At 32.1% G+C, this 15925-nt stretch overlaps 1 pseudogene; it reads right to left on the bottom strand.

Annotated features, from left to right (window-relative positions):
- Positions 1-3729: 3729 nt before the first annotated feature.
- LOC120204322 lies at positions 3730-7779 on the bottom strand (annotated as a pseudogene).
- Between the last annotated feature and the right edge of the window lie 8146 nt (positions 7780-15925).

Raw genomic sequence — 15925 nt, 5'->3', positions numbered from 1 at the left:
TAAAGCCTGCAACAACAGTCGAAATATAACAAGTAAAGCCATCAGCCCATTAGTAAATTTTATTCGGATAGCAGCATCAATGTATCTAAACAAGCCAACCAAAACATACCGATTGAAGCCATAGAAAATACAATAAAAACATGAATGGGTCGGATTTCATGGTAAAAAATGACATAAAATCATAGCAACCAACCAACCAACCATATTAACAAGAAATTAAATTAAAATTCATATGGATCTAAGAGGAGTGAGCCCAGAAAAATATGAAAGGAAAAGCACACACATAACAAGTATATATTATGCTTAGTAGTTGGTACATGCCAGACAAAAGATTCAAGTGGAGCAAAACCAGTCCGCATGCAATCATACATTGTCACCAGAAAAATAAATAAAACAAAACAAAATAGCAGCAAGCGGATTTGATTAATTCTTAGCAACTTCGATAAAATATTAAGCAGACACCCTTCTTATTGCCCATTTTCCCATTTTCTCAAGGAACCAAACAAGCCCCCAGTATCCACAGAAACCATAAAACCCAAACTACATCCACCCAAAAGCAGATGGGAAAAAAACCCATAAACACACGAAAACATAAAAACCATCTATGATTTAACCATTGAAGAAGCGGTATATATTATACATAAAAACCATAAACACACGAAAACATAAAACCCAAAGTGCAGGAGACTTTGAAAATCATAAAAAGAAAAAAATTAAGATCTGAATCAGATACTCGAAACAACAAAAGAACAACGAAAAGAAATTTACATTTTAAAAGTAACAATAAACGTGAGGCAAATTCTTACAGTACCTAGGTAGATAGAACTAGTGGTTGTACAGAGTGTGAGGGAAGAAGAAATAAAATAAACAAGAAAAGGGGGGGGGGGGAACTGGGTTTGGAGCGAAAGTTGAAAAGAAGAGAAGACCACTTGAAATTCTTTTGAGAGACTGTTCCCAAGATATTTCTCCTTTTTTTATTTGCAAAATATTGGAGTAAGACCACATTCTACCTTTATTTCTTATGTTTTGTTAGTTTGAGATTAATTCAAACTCTTAACTTAAAGAAATTCTCTTGAAGAAGAACTTAAAGTGGCTACTAGAAATTCTCTTAATTTGAAGTGGCCACTTCTTTTTAGGGTTTAATTTGGTTTCATTGTGGCAATGATCATGGATTAGGTTGTGGGCTTAAGTTTGTTTTTAATTGGGTTTAGGCATTTGAATTTTAATTCATGATATTTATTTAAATTTTATAATATAATTTTTTAATAGTTTGAAGTGATTACGAATAGTATTTGTTTGGATGAGTAAGGTTTTTTCACTCACGAGTCTTCAACTGTTGATGCATAAGTCACCACATTTCGATTTTACATAAAATACATATACCAATTTGATGTGAGATGCGTCATTATACAATGTATAAGTTTTATCATGTTCGGGCTGAATCAGAACAGGTGCTTCAATCAACACAATTTTTAGCTCCTATATTAGACTAGCAAGACGGGGGACTAAGACAGCCTCTAACAACCAGCAATTGTATCGTTTTAGGTGTATTGTGGAGAATCGTTATACAGTACGATAGAGAGTTGGGTAGCTTTGCAATGGCATCGGTGATAGGATTCTCGTCACGCGAGACCCAACGTATATCCATCATCCATCCTTTTGTACGAATCCTGATAATTGCGTGAACTGGTAAAAAGGACGAGGAAACAACATTTCTATCATTGATCATACAATCGGATTGCTTGAAATCCGATTAGACCTGAATTATCTCGAATCCATGCGACCATAAAAAATAGCTCATAATTCTGCATGTAAAGCATCAAGGATCCCTACTGCTTTATGAAAACCAACTAACGAACAATCACTGTTATCCCGGATTAAACCCCCAATAAAACCAAGACTAAAAGTTTGGGAAACAATCTCGTCTACATTAAGGTAGAATCAGCCTGGATTGGGATGCTTCCAGAGTGAGGGGACAGCTTGAAGCGATGGCGAGGAAATGAAAATTTGCGTCTCATCATTGTAGAACTAACCTAATTGGGTCTGATTCGCAGCAGCATTTGCATCAAAAGTGAACTAGTTATTGAAAACCATTTCACTTCTACGCTTTCATATTTGTCAAATAAGAGCAACAAAAAGGATCTTCCATGGTAGATGGATAGCATTTGAGGTTAGATTCAACATGAATTAGTTTTTGATATCTGGTTTAAAGAACGGATCTTCAAGTGGAGGGGGTAAGAATTGCTTCCACAAAGCGATAACATTCGAGCAATCTCGTAAAGCATGTAGAGACGATTTCGAAGCAGCAAGACATCAAGAGATTGTTGTTTATACTTCAAAAAAAAACTTCGACAATTTTATAAGAAGATAATACAACTTACATTATCCAATTTAAGTGACATAACAAAACACATATCATTAAAAAAATTCTTCACCCATGATCTACAAAAAAGTGGAAACATTAACGTTCAATCAGGTGAAAATTTGACAGACTTATTTACTAAGACACTTCTTATTGCAATGTTTGAGAGTTTAATTTTTCAACATTGGATCGAGTTGTTTCCAAGATTTTTAATGATGAATATATGATGGGGAATAAATAGATGTGATACTCTTTTTTTTTATTAATCAAGGTTTTGTCCTTCTAAATTCTCCTAATAAAGTTTTTAATGAGGTGACATGTTATACGTATTAATTATATGCATGCTTTTTCCTTCACTAAGATTTTTTTTCCACACGATTTTTATTTTAGTAAAATTTTAACGAGACATATTATCTTTAAAGACATTCAAGAGGGAGTATAATGAATATTTATTTATGTGGATGTCTATCTTAATATATAAGATATGATTTCAATGTGTTTTATTATCAGATCTTTAATATCCATTAGTATTATAGTTATATATCACATCTACTACTTATAATCATAAATATAAAGATTAGAAAAGCCTCTGGATAAACTTCACATAGAAAAAATAATACAAGATTTTCTCTTTCCTTAAACATATTGTTATTGTTCCTTTTTTTTAATATTATAAAAATATACTCAATTATATTATAATATTTTATTTTAATAATATATAATAAATCATTAAATATTTAACTACTATTTTTCATAAAAATAATAATATTGAATTATTAATTATGAATAATATTTTATGTATTTAATATTAAGTAATATTTTAATATTATTTTAATAATTATATTAATTGTTAATATATTTAAAATATATTTATTAAAAATTTGAAAAAAAATATGTTTATTAATAATTTCAAAATAGAATATAATATTCTTATTTTTAATGTTATAGTTTCTAATATTATAATAGGAATTTCTTATTTTAATAAATAGTTAATATAATAAAATATATTTATTATTTTAATAGTATAATATAGAAGAAAATGATTTATAATAAATAATTTTATAATAATTATCAACTAGTAGAAAATAACTTCCACAACATCAACGAAACTATAAATTTTTTCCAAAAAAATATATATATAATTTATTTAATGTAAACTATTTTTTAGAAAATTAATTTCAGTGTATCAAAGACTCATAATCTATTTGATATAATTGTCATTATGACAACTTAAAAATCGTAAATTCAAACGAGTTAAACGTGCATATCTTAAATTTCGGGTTAACATAGATGTTAAAATTCAAATCTAAATAGGTTTCCCATTTCTAACACTCAAATGAGAAAACATGCAATATAACATTAGAAAGTGAAGGCAACAGCTCTTAGAACAAGATAAAGCAAGGCTGAGTCAAGCTAAACATTGGCTTCCTTAACCAGATTGTACAACCAAGTTTCATATGTAAAAGTAAACCTCTACCTGTTCCATGCGTACACCGTATCAAACACGAAGCCCTTCTCGCCCGTCGTAGTAGAGAAAAACCTGAAAGAATACAACTACATAAGCCCTCAGTCAAAGCGGGAAATAAATCATACATACTACTGTCTCTAACCTCGAAACCATGGTACAATGTTATGCCGGGAAAGTCAGCCATCGCTTGTCCATGTGAAGGCCAAAATAACAATGGTAAGGGAGAAGAAAATGGTCCCACCAGCAAACAACCACATAACCTTGCTTGGTCCATGTTTCGGGCCCTCTTGATCCCCCAACTCAACATCTTTGAGAAGCTCCCTTACTTCATCCATGTCGGAATCCTTGGCTGCTTGGAGAAGTCTACCTTGAATTTTCCCAAGCTTGGTGAGTCTGCTGTCTCTAGTTCCACCCTTAGCTGACCAGATAAAACCAGTCATCTTCCAAAGAAGAATACCCACATAGATGGCAACAACACAATCTACGGAATAATGGTGTCGCTCTCGTATTTCTCGCTGAGCACTGTGCAGAACAAGCAGCCATATAAGAGCTGAGCTATACCCCCCATAAGCCTCCTGAAATTTAACATGTTGGTTCTTAATGTATTACAAAGGCCATTAGAAGATAGGTAGTTGTTTCTGAATGTATTATAACAATACCGTCCATGCCATAGCAGTCAGTACTGCAACTAACATGTGGCCACTGTATACAAGGTCATTGCAACCGCCTCCTGCCAATTTAAGCAGACTGTACCATGAAGATCCTTCCGATGTGGTGGGTCGCAGAAAATCTATTAGGAAGCTCATTGAACCCCAATCCGGACAGTAGTCCACACCGTAATTGCCAGAATCAACTGCAAAGAAAAGGAAAACATTTAATACAGACTTCTAGAGGCAGGGAAGTTAACAGATGGATAAAAAAAACAATAAAACAACTTATAATACAGGCATCGGAATATAAATATATAAATTACCATATGCCATATCCCGTTTATTACTTGACGAATGGCATCAGAATCAGAAGCATATGGAGTATAATATTTCTGAGCCCAATGATGAGGATGTCGAGGGATGATACTATAGCGAGACTTAACACACCATGGCCGGGCTGATGGAAGAATTGTAGATGCAAAAGTTATTGCACGTAAAAGACGGCCAACTGCCATGGTAAACATGTATCGTGCACCTATCCCAAGACCAGGAGCTTTTACAGAGTCAAATAGTACAGAGAAGGCCAACATTATAAATAACATCAAGTAATGGTGCAAGCCAATAATGTGAGCTCTGAGTATCTCGACAACTGCTTCAGGAAGTTTCTCATTTAGAGCCAGGAGCAACCATTGACCAGTATCAGGAAGAGGAGGCCTACCACTGTTAAACATTACCAATTTAGTCAATGGTCCCGCTAAAATTTAAATATATAGTTACTGATGAAGCAATCTAGGAAAAGAAAGGTTTTGTTTTAGTTCCCCAGGGAGAATGCAAATAATGAAGAAATTTAACATCCTAAGCTATTGTTAACTCTGATTTATATGTCATGTATACATTTCAAATCATCACAAAATGATTAATTATTTAAGGTTCTTCTGTAAGTACCAACTATGCAGTTACAATATGATTCATTCCCATTATTCCCTCAATTTTTTTGTTAGACCCTATCCTGGTACTCTACCTAATTTCTATCACATTGTACATAAACTGCGTAAAAGATAGCTTTCTATGTGCATTGGTTGTCAAATAAAACATAATTTTCCGTGTTCATCTGTATGTGACAACTATGCATCGTGGGCAATTGATGTGTTCATGAAAATAAAGTCATACAGAAGTGAACCATCACTTGACACATCTCAGTCATAAATTACCCCTTCTTGGATCAGCTAGGTGTCCCGGATTTGAAATCTAGTCCAGATTCAACTTTCCAATCTCACATGATGTTTCTCAAATCAAACTTCAAGCAGAAGAGTAAAAGAGCTACAATTTTAATTTTATCATCTATACATTAATGTTTCCATCTATATGCAACTTCTATAACAGATGAATACACGTCAGTTGCCATTGAGCAAAAGGGAGAACTTCAAAGAGAGGAGTTAAGACCCAGAGAACCACTGCTTGCTCCAATTAAAGGGATACTTTCCATGGCAATTACAGTGGGAATGAAGAGCATCAGTTGAATACAGGCATACCATTTTAGATCAATTTGGTCCAGGCAGATGACTAGCACAAACGTGATAGACACTGTCCCAAAACTACCTTTGACAAGTGCATCGCAACAAAAGGGATACAGTACCCGAGAAGAATGGCATAAAGGAAAACATAGAATAAAAGTAAAGGTATACTTAAAAATTATGTTTTTATGTTAACAGAATCAATAATAGCCTTGCAGGAAAATTAGAGATCAAAGCATGGAGGAAAGCCCCCTAAATACATATGTAAGAACTCTATCCAGACAAGACTTTTTCAACGATCAAATGTGACTGAAAAAATTACCTATAAAACAGTTAGTGACAAGTTTGTTTTTCCTTGTAAATTCGACGAAGTGGTGGACTTCGAAGAAACAGAAAAAAATGTACAAGAAAAGCATGTTTGAGGGTGTTTCTGGAATCGAAATTGAATTGGACCCAAGTTTGAATTTCCTAATTCCATACTATGCTGCATTTTCCTATTAACAGAAAACAGTGTCAGAAATCTCTATAAATAACCTTCTTCCCTACTGAATCCTTCTATCTATTTGTATCATTTGTTTGGTTTAGAACATTCTTGAATTGAAGTCATCAAATGGTGTAAGACAACAGTAACGGATGATGTGACATAAGGCAGTCTGGTTTGGTATCTAAAGCTCTATTTATTAAAGCCATGTAAAGATTGCGTTCAATTTGGAAAGAAATCTATGAAAAATCATTGGCAAAGTCACATGAAAACCAAGTAAGATCAACCATAAATGTCATCCAATTAAACCTCAAGATAGATTTGAAAACGCTACTCAAACTGCAAATTTTCATTCCTGGGATTCAGATTGTAAGTCGACACATTAAAAAAGGCAAGAAACAATATCCAAGTCAGGGTTTCAAATCACGATCCGAAAACATGATTCGTCCACCAAATTACGGTTTTGCCGCCGTCCGACCACTACACCCGCAATAGCGTCCAATAGCGCCCGCAATGGCGTCCAATAGCGCCCGCGGCCACGATCACGGTAAACCCGAAACGTCTGAAAATACGACCGCGATTTGAAACCCTAATCCAAGCCTCTCTCAACAGTTAACATTTATTATTAGTGACAACCAAATATCTTTCCATGAGTAGTATTTGAGACTGTGATTGCAAGCAATAAATCTGGCAGTCTGATCCAAACTTCCCTAAAATGCATCATAGTTATATCGATGAAACTGAAAATGAACCCCCCCCCCCAAAAAAAAAAAAGAATAAAAGACCCAAGTAACAAAAAGTAAAGAAATGCAGAAATCAGATAAAACATCTATTTCTGGGTGATTCAAAATTTAGGTATATTCCAATTTCAAAGAGAAACAAGAAGCAAGTGACTTTACTTGTGCCAGTCGAGGCCTAGAACAGCAGTAACGAAACGAACATTGAGAGTTTCAAAAAGCAGAGCCGAGAGCATGAATATCATCGAAGCAAGGAAAGGAATGGCTGCTCCAAACTCGGAGCTCCAGTGACGATAAAAGGGGACGCGCGTTATGGCAGCGAGGGCTAGCAAAGACCAGAGCAATGGTTGAAGACGCTCGTGCCACGTAGGGGATAGGATGCGTAGGTAGTCTATCGCCACATATGCTATCGCCGTCATCCCCAGTCCCCCATTTTTCACCATCGGCCACCGCATGGCGTTGACGGTTGTGTTGAAGAGAAGAAGAGTATGGTTTATTAGACAAGAGTGGTTTGGATTCTGGTCTGATCCATAGCAGAGACTGCGATTCAAGGATAGATGTTGGATCTTGGTTTGAATCAATGTTTTAATTAGACATGATAAATCTAATTTAATATTTTTGACGCGAACATGTTAATTATCTTAATAAATGCTCATATTTTTGTTTGAGTTAATTAATACTCAATTACTTATGCATTAATCAATTTACTTTAGTAGATAAATAAATTTTTGTTATTATTAGAGGTCATGAATTTAAACATCAACAATTACAAAAATGATTGAAAGTATTTAAAACAGATATTAATTTGTACTTAATTTAATAAAAAAAATACTCAATTACTTATTATTATCCACCATTTTCTTGGAATATAAAATTAATTATTTTCTTTTTAGTTTAACATGATGAAGCCATGCGAATCAAAATATTTTAAATATAGAGAAAAATATATTTTCAAGCTTTATATATATGTTAATAAATCAATATCAATGGTTCATGCTATATTAATAAGAAATTTAACTTGTATGTTAATAATAATAATTAGTGAGTAACAATAATCGACGAGATGATGATTATATATTTTAAAATTAAATCAATAAGATTTATAAATATAAAAGGTCAATTTTATTAAATTTAACGATGATGATAAATAAAATTAAAATTAAATTAATATAATAATGTATCTTAATAATTTCGTTAAAAATTTAACGATGATGATAAAATAATATTTTTTTTATAAATTTCAATGATCAAAATATGCACATTAATAGCTAGATAATTAACAAGATATTTATCCTATTATAAACTTATATACATTATAAACCTTAAGATTCCAAGGCTTCATAATACAAATTTATTAAACAATAAATGGCTCAATTTTATCTCAAAAATGCAATACAAGATAACAAAAATATTTTAGTGTTTAGATAAATATCGAATCGTATATATAAATATATTATGCTTAGAATTATAACCTACACTGCATACAATATGATTCAATGATAAAATATATGATAGTTAACGAATTGCATAATAAAATAATCAAGATGAATTAAAATTGTAACATCCCAAATCTGGGTTAGTGACTAAAATGAGAATTTTTGAAATTTGGGGATCAATTTAGGAAAATTGAAAAGTTTAAGGATTTAATAAGGATATTTCAGTATTGGATTAAATAGTAAATATAAAAGGATTATAAGGGTATTATGGTAATTTAGTTTGAAATATATTTTATCTCCCTTATTTAAAGAGATAACACGTGAGAATAGAGATATCTGGAAGCTTTCTTTCTTCTTCTTGCTTTCTTTTTCTCGTGGGTTCAACCTCAAGTCTATAAGGTAAGTTTGCTTCAGTTGATTAATTTCTTGAATTTATAAGTTGGGATGAAGTATTTGGGTATTATATAAGCTTAAGGTAAGCTTATATAAGCTTAAAACATGAAGCAGGGAAAATTTGCAAGGAAATTTGATTAAGGGTTAAGAAATGAATTCTTGATATAAAGAGGTTTTTGAAGTTCTAAGGATGGATTTGACTTGTCAAGTCAAAGGATTAATTAAGAAGTTAGAGGTGATAGAATTGAATTTAAAACACATGGAAAATTTGATGAAATTATTTGATTCAAGAATTATGGTGAATTATAAGATATGGTGAAGTGCTATAGTATTATAAGAAGGTTTAAATATGTATGGATAAGTTTTAAGGTATAAGGAGGGATTAATAAGTAGAATTTGGGGTTAAACAAGACATTTTTGGGCTCAAAATGTAATTTCTGGGTTGTGTGCATTGATGCATCTTCAATGTGCATCGATTCACTCTCAAATAAATAAACATTGAGTACAGTTGGTGCATCGATGCATGAGGAGTGCATCGATGCATCCCCTTAAAATAGAAACATCGAATGTAAATTGTGTATCGATGCATGGTAGTGCATCGATGCACCTGTTAAAGAATGCATCGATGCACTGTAGAATGCACCGATGCACTTCAATGGGAAATGGAGTAAATCTTTCTTCCAGTCTAAGAAATTATAGATTATAGTATATCAATGGGATACTGATAGTATAAAATATATGATTGTGTAGACATCGATCGAAAGCAAAGTTCGGATAGGTCGACAGAGTAAGATACGCAAAGAAAACAAGAGCTTAAGAGTGTTCATTAAGACCAGGTGAGTACATGATAGTAAATGTACGTTATGTTAAGGAATTAAGACTTGCGACGAGTCCAATTCCGATATTATATGATATAAGTATTAAAGCAAAAACGTTTGGTGATATGGTATATGAGTAAATGCACATGTTTAATTGTTGAATGCATTTTTATGTGTGAACTATGTAAATGACTGTATTATGATAATAGGTCATGTGATCATGAGATATATGATATGTTACATATATGAAATGAATGACATGAATACATGTGTTGTATAATAGTGATATATGAGATATTGATAATAAGACATTAGATTACAGGTATATGTAATATAAGTTAAAAGATAAGAAATAATATGTTATATGCATATGAGAAAAAGGTGTATGTGATGTGACCATGTTTGAAACGGATGAATAATGTGAATTTCATGGAAAATGCTACGTGAAAGTAAACTACGTGACTATGTAATCATATGAAATGTGATAAAGAACTATGTGATATGAATATGTGAATGTGTAATGAGGTAAAAGATAATGCCCATGTCATGTGTTATGAGAGCTATAGGTATAATTGGCATGCCAAGAGTCGAGGGTCTACGCGGTCCTTCGGGACATAGTGGTTCTTCGGGACATATGTGTTATATGTGGTCCTTCGGGACATCTACGTGGTCCTTCAGGACAAATTCTACGCACCCCTAATGTAACATCCTCAATACCGGGTTAGTGACTAAATTGTAAGGTTTCAAAATTTGGTGATGTAAATTAGAATAATTGAGTGGTTTAAAGACTTATATGAGAAATGAGGTGTAAGATCAAATTGAAAAGAATGAGGAATGAAAGGATAGTATGGTCATTTGTAAAGAAAAGAAAAAAATATATAATAATAATATATTATATATATAGATACACGTGGAAGGAAGGAAACAAAGCTTAGAGGTTTCCAGAGTTCCCTTCTTTTTCTTCTTCTTCTTCACGTGTGAAGCCAAGCAAAGGTGAGTTTTCACTTGAGCTGATTATGTGCTGAAATTTAAGTTTAGTTTTGATTATTAGATGCTAAGTAAGATTAAGGAAAGATTAATTTGCTGTAAAACAACAAAATGAAGAGTTTATGATGATTTAAAGATTTGAAGTTTTTGAATGAAATATCGAAATAAAGTTTATATTGAGAATTGAAAGTTGAATTTGACTTATCATCAAGTTAATTAAGGGACAGGAAGTGTTAGAATAGGAATTTGAACATGTTGCAAAACTAGTATAATTTTTGCAATTACATAGGAATGACTAGATTTTAAGTTAAAGAAGTGATTAGTGAATAGAAATAAGTTTAAGTATGTGTATTAAAGTTAGGAGTATTAAAGGAAGTGAAATAGGAAGGTTTAAGCTGAAATAAGGTGATTTTCGAGCTCAAAATGGGATTTCTGGGCTAGGGGAATCGGTACCCATTCAAGGGGAATCGATCCCCCCTCAAACGAATATGAATTCCAGAATGCCAGAGGGGAATCGATACCCCCAGGGGGGGAACCGATTCCCCCATAATGAAAAAAAGAAGAAGAAAGAAGAGAGACTAACTATTAATCTCTTAAATTAGTAGGCTATTAGAGGTTAATTTCAAGACTTAGGCATCTGATAATCATCTTGAAAATCATGCTTATGTAGATATTGAACGTGACTTTGATTCAAAGTAATCGACGGGTTAGAATTGGTTCAATTCAAACAAGGCTAAGGTGAGTGCATGTGCATAACATGATTATGTTAGTATATTCAGTTTTAGACTAGCGATAAGTCTAGATTTAATATCTTGATACATGATTCATTCAATATTATTAAATATGATATGAATTCATACCATATGCCTTATGGGATATACTATGCAGATTGTGGTAAGTCTATTTTTTCCAGATTAGAGCTTATATATGAAGGTATGTGTCATATGGGATTGAATGAGTTACGAGATATCTATATTAGGTATATGAAGTGTGTGTGATGTGTTTGTTATGGTTTATATGTATGAATGAGCATATTTATTGACATGTTACAGTATATATATATATATATATATATATATATATATATATATATATATATATATATATATATATATATATATATATTATATGAGTTGTGTAAATAGGTAGATAAATGTGTTAAATATGTGAAATAGTTAAAATGACCAATATGATTTCATAAGAATATGAAATAAGAAGTATGGAAAGGACATAAGAAAGAATATGGAAATATGCTAGTGTGATGGGACCTAGGAACTAGTATACGTGATATATATATACATTTATATAAGTTATTGGATGAAAAATGAACAAGAGATGAATGATAATACTATAGGAGTATGATAAAAACATAAATGATGACATGTATGTATGTAATGGTTATATGAAAAGATATAGGTAATAAGATGATCATATGAACAGGTGATAAAGAGCTATAGAAAAAGAAAATGTGATATGATATGTGAATATGTAATAAGGTGAAAGACAATGCCCATGATATGAGTTATGAGAACTGTAAGTATAGTTGGCATGCCAAGAGTCAAAGAACTACCTATGTCTTTTGAGACATATGGACAGTATACCTATGTTCTAAGGAACATATGGATAGTTTACCTAGGTTCTTCGGGACCTATGGATAGTTACCGAGGATCTTTATGACCTCTGGATAGTTACCGAGGATCTTTATGACCTCTGGATAGTTACCGAGGATCTTTATGACCTCTGGATAGTTACCGAGGATCTTTATGACCTCTGGATAGTTACCGAGGATCTTTATGACCTCTGGATAGTTACCAAGGATCTGTATGACCTCTGGATAGTTATCGAGGATTTTTTTATGACCTCTGGATAGGTCCTTCGGAATATTCATTGAGCTGTAGTGACAGAATACGTGTGCACAACCTCATAATACTTGTATACCTTGGGTTCTCAATAGTGTATATGGGCTTAAATAAGATATAACGAGGATGTATATAATTGTATCTTAATATGGTATTATTATGATTTATATTGGCTCATATATGGTATAATACATGATGGTATGATAGTATAATTGTGTTCGGATAGTAGATGACCTGTTTATATTTTAGTAATTCTTTATTATGTAATTATGCCTCACTAAGTCTATAACTTAGCGTGTAAGTGTTTTTACACGTAGGTTTCGAAGAGCAGGAGAATCAAGAATAGGAATTTGCAGATCAACCTATCTCTACTCAGTGATCAGATCAGAAGTAAAGTCACAATAGGTATTTTGTTGTATGTAGTGTGTTGGCATGTAAGAAAAGTGGTAGTTACAAATGCTCGGATTAGTTTTGTCTTGTTTTGGTTAACTCGTGTACAGTGACAATGTTATTTTAATAAAAATTTTAAATTTCATTGGTTTTCGTTAAAAGTTTAAAGTTAGAAAAGTCAATGTGACACCTCAGACTTGTATCCGGGTCGGATACGGGTTGAGGGTGTTACACCTAATGGGATTTATACGAACTGTGGTGACAGCATAATGCACAACCTCTATGTACTCATATACCTTAAGTTCTCAGTAGTGTGCATGGGCTAACCAAAAAGATAACGATAAAATGTGAGTTGCAATGAGAAATGTGTTACATGTTTTATATGATGATATATGTGAATGTGTGTATATGTTATAGGAAAGAATGTGTGTTATGGGTTAGGGCATTTGTTATGAGATGTATATGAATATATGTTAAGGTATATATATATGAATGAATATCAAGGACTCATATGATGATTTAAGAACATGTTATAAGATATAGAATATGAAAATAAGAGATCATATGAACAAGAGATAAAAGATAGAAAGGATAATCATATAAGAGTATGAGAAAATATAAATGGTGACATGCATGTGTGTATGTAATTGTTACATGAAAAAGTAGGTATACCAGTATGACGTTGTATTACATGATATGTACATGCATTTGATAATTTACATATGTATTTATATGTCTCACTAAGTCTATGACTTAACGTGTAAGTGTTTTACACGTAGGTGTGAAAAGTCAGAAGATCATGCTTCGGATTCGTAAAGCAGCATACCTCTGCGCAAAGTTCAGATCAGAAATATTTTGTAAAGTATGTCTTGTCATATAATTTAGTATGTTGGCATGTAACTAAGTCATGATATATATGTACGCTCTGATGGAGTCTGTTAAGGTTTTAAATATGTTTATGTAAAAGTACGGGTTGAAGGTGTTACAAAAATAGACACTAATAGATTTCATTAATGTAAAAAGAACTTATACAATAATCTGTAAAATATATTACGTTTCTTGATCATGTAGGTACCTAAGTCAGCTTTGAAAACTTAAACGAAGTATAGTTGAACTCCATTACGTTAAAGAGTCTAAATCATTTACATCGATATTTAAAATTAAGACATATCTAAGAAAATTGGATTATTCATATCAATACATCTTATAGGAGATTACATTATGTATGAAAAAAGGGAATCAAAAGAGAATATTTTGATTGATTTTAAACTTGTGATCTTCTTACCATAACAAACATCTACAGGCTCTTCAAATTTGGGTTTATAAATATATATTTTTTTCATTTTTATTTGGACTCACTTTCTGCTGCACTCACATATCTAAAGTTGTATAACAAAACAATTACAACAAAAAAGAAAAAAGTAATAACTGATTAATTTAGTGGGATGAGACATTAAACCTTTTAAACAATATCAAGAATGTAAATTCTTGGTGTTTGAGAATGAAATAAACTGGGTAGGGAGAGTTATCCCATAATAAGACTATGCAAAATCTAATTTGAAATAATCGATTAATAGAATGGATACCGATAGTTAAAAAAAAATCATTTTAGACATTTATATTTGCATGGAATGCAATAATTATGAAGGGGCATGTGGGTGACACCAATAATTCTATATGTTTCCAATCACCCTTCAACTCCTTTGCTCCATTCCCTTGTCGTCAAACGCAATGTGCAAAGGGAACATTTCAAAGTAAGCAAACATCCAATTTTGAGTTATGAAGACAAGACCCACCCAATAAAAAGAAGAAAAAAACCCCTTTAAATGCCTAAACGACAATTCAGATTCTGCCAAATTTTGCTCCAAAAATTGATATAAACCTACCCAGTAAGCGATAAAAGATATGACGCCATTAGATAAGTTTCTATGATATAAAGCCTTTCATTGCCTTTCCAAATTAAATAACATATACAATATAGTTTTCACTTTTCACCCCCCATATTCCATAGCATGAAACCATGATTAGTCCATGTTTATTGATGACATGTGAATGTGGGAAGGAAGATGATGAGATTTGATGTAAAATGTGAATAAAAAATATCAACCAATTATACAATTATAGGAAAAGAGAAAGGCAATATATTTGCCATTGAATGATGTGCTTTAATTGACAGGGATGACATACATGGAGAGGTTAATCCTAGGTAGGGTAGTAAACGAGTTGAATTGCGCTCGATTCGACTAAAAAATTTAAAGTTGAGCTCGACTTGACTCGAAAGCTCACGGTTTAAAATTATAAAACTCGACTCGAACTCAAAATTAAAAAGTTGAAATTTGACTCGAGCTCAAAAAAATTTGAACTCAAAACAATTTCACACTTAACTCAATAGAAGCTCGAATATGAACCTTCAATACATGAAAATCTTATACTGCATTTTTTAAAAAAAATCAACATGTAAATGTTAATTTTTAATAGTTTAATTTAAAAAATTAAAAATGCAATATATTTTTTTTCGAGTTGCTCGCAAGCTTTTTGAATCGAGTATCAAGTAATTCATTTTGGTTAGAATTGAGAGCATTCGAATCAATATTGACTGAACTTTGATGAGTCCAATTCGAGTAACTTGCGATATATTTAGTCTCATTTAATCATGGGAATACAGAAGGTTTTTTTTATCTTTTAAAAAAGAGGGATTAATCAACACACAAAGCTACAACTACAGGTTTGTATAGGGGTGGCCATCATTGCCATCACACTATGGAAACCATTAATAATAGTTCTCTTACAAGTACAACAATGAAAAAAAAAAAGGAAAAATGAGAACTAC

Source organism: Hibiscus syriacus, unplaced genomic scaffold (genome assembly GCF_006381635.1).
Source record: "Hibiscus syriacus cultivar Baekdansim isolate YM2019G1 unplaced genomic scaffold, ASM638163v2 tig00010803_pilon, whole genome shotgun sequence".
Lineage (NCBI taxonomy): Eukaryota > Viridiplantae > Streptophyta > Magnoliopsida > Malvales > Malvaceae > Hibiscus > Hibiscus syriacus.
Note: the sequence above shows the minus strand (reverse complement) of the source record. Positions and strands in the feature narration are given on the sequence as shown.